We start from the raw sequence: 6,472 nt of genomic DNA on the forward strand, positions 1-6,472 counted from the left end.
GCGAGGTAAGGAGCCCTTACAAGTATTTTGCAGCAATGCTCTTGGGTTTTGATGGCTTGCTTAGCTTGGTCGAGTTAGAAGGATTCCGTTCTGGCAGTTTTAATTTATGCAAATGAATTGGAGAAGTTTCTTGTTTGATTTCTACCGTGTTGAAGAAGTGCATTTTTCTACAATTATTGAGAGACATGGAATGTGTAATGATTCTTCTTCTAGATGGGATCAATGGAAGTTCTTTACTAGTTGAGTGCATAGATGTCTGTGGCTCGGAAGGGAGATAAAAGTTTTCCTGCTATCCTTGGATTGGTATGGTATATGCGGTATGTTGTGGAGGGATCGAGATTTGCGTGTACGAGGTTTTCAGTTCAGTTCTGAAAAGAAGTTCATAAAACTCTTAGGCAACGGTAGCCTCAGATAATCAAGGAAAATGGTGCTGCTAATTGGAAGCGAATTTGATGAGAGTATGTGTCTCATAAAAGGATAATGTGATTAAATGATGATATACTTCGGTAGTATTGCGGCATTTTCTTGTTGGATCAACTGGTGGTATTCGGGTTTGCTTGGTGGCACAGGAAATTTTTAAAGTATCTATCGTGGATTATGGGTATTTAAGGTGTGGTATGCGTTCGGACGGCAAAATTGGGATCAGGAGTATGATTGATCGTTGTGCTATATGGAGTTTGGAGACTGGGAGTTCTCATGTACAGGCTATGTCGTGGTTGTGGATCGTGTGTATTCGGCACCGTTTAGCGGCAATTGGGATTTGGAGGCTCGAGTGGATCTTTTATTTGCTGTATGTTAGATTTTGAATGTTGATGTTTGAAATTCAGACTGGTTGTCTTTAGTGTTAGGTGATTCTGAACTATTGCGCTACGGGCTATGCCGAAAATGCCACGGGTTGAGTGGCGAGGTGCATTGGATTATGTTCTTGCAGAGTGGTTTATATTTCAAAGACCCAGCGGACAGATGAGAAGGATTGCTTTTCTTAATTGGGCCTTCGTGATGGATGTTAGTGCAAAGGTTTCTACCTTCGGTTCTATTCCGGTGTTAAGAGACTTTTCGGATGCGTTTGTTGTGGCCGGGCAATATTGCCGGGCGAGGTTGTGGATTTCGATATTGATTTGTGTGTCGGGCACCGTATCGTACGGCTTCCGCAGGAGTTATAGATAGTGGAAGGAGCAGCTTCAGGCTTCTTGGTAATGAGTTCGTTTGGTAGGGCCGATGTGGATACGTGTTTAGCTTGAGTTGGCTTGGTTGGCCCCGAATTGTACTGTTGAGTGATAGGTTGATTCGATCATTATTGAGCTTGTTAGTGATCTGAGGAGAGCTATGAGTTGCTTTTTCGGTGTTGTGAGAACGTTATATGTTGTTGGTATGGGCACATGTGGTGCGGTTCTATTGGGGATTCATAGTGATAGTCGAGTGGGAAGAGTAATTGGGTGTTGCTCGGTAAATGGAGTATTGGTTATGACCTATCGGGTTGCGTGGCGTACGTTGTTTGTTTCACCGTGGGTGTAATGAATTGCTTTGGTTCTAGACATCAAATTGTGTGTGGCTGTCGATTTTGAGCATAGTGACTTGAGGTGTTTCATGTGTAACAGTGTTTGGATAGGATCGCGCATTGTAGCGAGGCCACGTGGAGATATGACCTTTCGGGGTAGATTCAGGGTTCTATTTCTATGATGTGAGACGGGGTCTCAGCCTTTGTGTTGTGATGGTACTGATGAGCTTGAGGTACAGCTCTTTCGTTTTGAGTCATTTTTCATGATTTGAGTATGTTTCAGGCCGTTTCTTATTGGTGCGCGTATTATGCAAGTGTTGGCGTTAGGCCTGTATTGAGTTGTCATATCACCAGAGTGGTGTGTTGGATTCGAGGTGATCGTTTGGGGTCACTAATGAATTACGAACGGATTTGATTTTAGCTTGTTGGAAGGATAATATCGAGGTTCGGCTCGGAATCTGCGGTGGTATTAGTCAAAAGGGAAGTGGCTTCATGAATGGTTGATTTGAGAAATGGTTACGGTTTATTGTGTGTTTCATTTATCGTTGGCAGTATATGAAAGTGTTGGAATAAGACCTTAGTTGATAAGAGGTTTTCTACCGGTATTCGGGTGTTGTGGGCAACTGTTGTGAATAGAAGTTATCGTTTCGAGTGTTTGGTTATGTAGTATATCATATGATTGCACCTGAGGTAGCAAGTATGGGTTATTACAGCTGGTTCGGGCTTATTCTGAGTATAGATGTGAGGTTCTGATCTTGTGTATGATTTCGGAAAGTGCAATGTGGTTATATAGTTTATGGACTAGATGGATTGTGAAATTTCAGCTGTGTTGTGTTATCGGACCTATGCGAGATAGGGTGACGTGGGATCACCCCCGGGTATATGCTTGGTAAGGTCATTCAGCTATTGGTTGGCTTCTAGGACAACTCTGGGTACGCTCGAGGACGAACGTTTGTTTAAGTTAGGGAGGATGTGACGACCCGACCCGTCGTCTCATGAGAACCGCTCCGTTTCCCCCATTTCCTGCTTCGTTATGCTTCATTATCAGTGTCTTGTGTGAACGAGTTGAATTGGATTGATTTTTGGAAGGAAATGAGACACTTAGTCTCTTTAAGGAAGGCTTGTTTTGGAAAACTCAACCGGATGTTGACCTATGAGTTAGAGGGCTCGGACGTGGATTCCGACGATTCGGTTAGCTTCGGGGGATGATTTGTGACTTAGGAGTGTGATCGGAAGTGATTTTGGAGGTCCGGAATAAAATTAGGCTTGAATTGGCGAAGTTAGTATTTTGGCGAATTCCGGTTGATAGGTGAGATTTTGATCTGAGGGCCAGAATGGAATTCCGAGAGTTGTTGTAGCTTCGTTAGGTGATTTGGGATGTGTGTGCAAAATTTCAGGTTATTCGGAGGTGATTTGGTTGGATTTTTTATCAAATGCGTGTTTCGGAAGTTTTAGAAGAACTTAGGCTTGAATCCGATGTAAGTTTGGTATTTTGATGTTAGTTTTGGTATTTTGAGATTGCAACTAAGATTGAATGATCATATGTGACGTGTTAGTATGTTCGTATGCGGTCCCGAGGAGCTCGGGTGAGTTTCGGATAGGTTTGGGCTGCGTTGTGCTCATTTTTCTTATGCTTCGACGTCGTTTCTTCAAGCATAAATGATATCATATTGAACAAATGAGCTCCGATTATTGTTTTGAATGAAGCATTAGATCCTTATCGTAATTACGGACCCGTAGCAAAAAGAATCGTCGAATTTGGACATCGTATGAGGATTTTATGGCTATTTTACCAAGGTTGCCCAGATTTTCAGGTTAATGACGAAATTGCCCCTGACGGCGTATTAAAAACCTGCACTATTTGCAAATCTTAAAACATACATATCTCCTTCATTATAAGGTCAAATTGAGTGATTCAAAAGCCTAAATTCATTAGAATTTCACAAGGAATCCATTGGGAGCAGTAAAACGCGTGAACAGTATACCTATAATGAGCAGGTCGAGTTTTCTTCCAATTTTTGAACGGGAAGAAGCTTCTGAGGCGATTTTTAAGAGAGAAAATCAGTGGGTATCACAGAGGTAAGTGATTTCATTATTAAAAATCGTTTATGGGTAATTATAGACCATAATACCAGCCTTTAATTCATGAAAAACAGTAGAAAAATAGGATTTTGGGGCCTGAGATTATGAGACCTTTAGGGGTCGATTTGAGGGGTCAAACGGACTCCGATTTTGCTGTTCTTTATATGTACGGAATCGGGAGAAGATGAAGAACACTTTTCTGTAAAAATTTCTGAGTTTCGAGAAGTGGGCCCGGGGCTCGGGTTTTGTCAATTTCGGGATTATTGATGTTTTTCGATTATTTTCGATTGGCTATTGATCCTGTAGCATAATGTGATGTATTCGTTGTGGTTTTGGTCAGATTCGACGCGCGAGGAGGTCGATTTGAGAGGCAAGGGCATAGCGAGCTAGGATTTTGGCCGGCTTGAGGTTAGTAATAGATGTAAATGCTGTGTTGAGGGTTTGAAATCCCGAATTTGCACATCGTAGTGCTATGTGAGGTGACTTGCACGCCGGATAACGAGCGTGGGGTAGAGCACCGTCGGGGATCGTGACTTGGTCCGTCCCGCTTAATAAAATTACTACCTAATTGATTGAAGCTTAGTGAGATCCTTATAAAAATGGATTAATTGGCATAATTTGGCCTCGTGCCGACTGATTGAATCCTTCAGGGATTGTTTTTACTGGTTTCTTACCATATTTTCAGACAATTGAACTCAGTCCTAGTATTTAGTACTGTTTTGCAAACTCAGCCACTTTTTCTCAAAACTTGGAACTTAAATAATATTTCTAATGAAGTTTGGGCTGAATATTTCTATATTATTGTGCCCGAGGGGCTTATATGATTCTGGACTGAGTATGAAATCGGGCTGCGCGCCGCAGTAGTGTTATATTGATATTGATATGAGGCTTAGAGCCTAATGGATGCCACGAGATGGCTTGATATTGCGCTTGGGCTGTAAGGGGCCCCTCCCGGAGTCTCCACACCCCCAGTTAGCGCCGTCGACGATAAATAAATGGAGCGGGCTGCATGCCGCAGCGGGTACTAGAGAGTACCGTACTATTTGTTGCATTTCTTAATTGATTGTCATTCATTTACTTATCTGTTGCAACATCATTGTTTTCATTGGTTTATTGAGTTGATATTATCTGGATTAAACTGCTGTAATTATAGCTTACATTGTGCGTATCCAAGATTTCTTACTCTCAACCCTTATTTATGTTTATTACTCTCTGGGTTGGAAGTACTCACATTACTCCCTGCACCTTGTGTGCAGATCTAGGTGCAACCACTGAGGCTGAGTGAGGATTTCTCTATCGAGCATCATATCTGGGAACATTAAGGTAGCTGCATGACGTCCGCAGTCCTGATCTTCCCATCTAACCTATTTGCTTTATTTCCGCATTTCTTTAGAGCAATATGTAGTAGGTTGACACCCGTGTATTAGAGGCTCAGACTTGTGACACTGGATTCTTCGGGCTGTGTAGTAGTAGTATTTCTACTTGGGTTTTCCGCATGTTTTAATTATATTTCAGAGTTTCAGTATTATGACTTAGTAATTATTTGTGTTAATTGAATCATGAACTGCATAAAAAGGGTTAAGGTTGTTAAATTTGTCGGGCTTGCCTAGCAGTGTATTGGGCGCCATCACGACCGGGGTTGGGGTCGTGACAATACCCAACTGGCGAAAAGCAGGCGTAGGAGCCCTCGCCCTCCATGAAGCCCTCCGACTTACAAACGAAGAAAGATAAATAAGAGACAGGATAGAAACGGCGATTTTAACATCAAAACAATCAAGTCAAAAATAATTCACCAGCCGCAGGTCTACGCTTAAACCTCTCATTAAAGTGCGACCACTCGCGAATCTCCACAGTATGAGGCAAAACTGACTCACCCAGTCACGAATGTCAACGACTGGAGAAGGAGGATCCCGCTCGACTGAAAGAGAGAAGGAGAACAATCAGATCGCCCAAAATAAACAACGAAGCCATTTGGGAGAAAAATACTTACGAGCAAAGTTCCACTCATCGGGGAATCCGCTGGGGTTCGATACCATGTGCTATGTCTTCACATAGAAGAAATTTTCCCAAAAGCGACAATTATTTTTATCGTCCATCTTCACCACCAACCCCTTGGTCCCAAGGTGGCGCATATGAATCATCGTGCCCCTATGAAAACTTGGGGCGAAGAGGTGTAGCAGATGGCAGAGAGAAATACCACGGTTGGCAAACTCCGCGTACTTGATAAGCATAAGGAAAAGCTTGTATATGTACGGAGAAAGCTGAGCCGGGAACACGTTGTAAAAACGGCAAAAATCCTTCGCCAAGGAAGGCAGAGGAAGTGTGTAGCCAACAACGAACGGGTACGCGTAAAATGCGCAATACCCTGGGCGATATATTTGCACTACATCACTACCAGCGGGGATGATTTCAACGTGGGTCGGGATTCGCCACTTAGCCCTAAATGCAATAATCGCCGCCGCATCCATCTCAGAAATGACGGGTTCAATTTCACCCTCAGGTGGGTTCTTAAAGTCTTACCTAGCCTTCCTGGAACGTGGAATTATCTCATCCACGGTGGGGAAGTTTTCATCTTCTACCATGGCAGCTCCTTCTTCATGAGGAGGTGCGTCCGCAGCCAACGTTATAACATCGGAGGAAGCACCAGCCAGTTCCTTGATTGTATGAGAAAAGAAAATGCAAAGATGAAGGAGATGACAATAGCAGAAGATGTTAAAGGGAGAAAGAAAACACAGACGCTGGAAACTTGAAGAAGGAAAAACTCAGGTTTCAAAGGCTCTAGAAATGCAACAGTTCAAATGAGGAATACCTATCCCTATTTATAATAATATGGGCACCCCAATCGAGAAAACCCAAAAGCCGCCTCATTTAATTTTGAAACGGAAGAGGCGC

Source organism: Nicotiana attenuata, chromosome 9, assembly GCF_001879085.1.
Source record: "Nicotiana attenuata strain UT chromosome 9, NIATTr2, whole genome shotgun sequence".
Lineage (NCBI taxonomy): Eukaryota > Viridiplantae > Streptophyta > Magnoliopsida > Solanales > Solanaceae > Nicotiana > Nicotiana attenuata.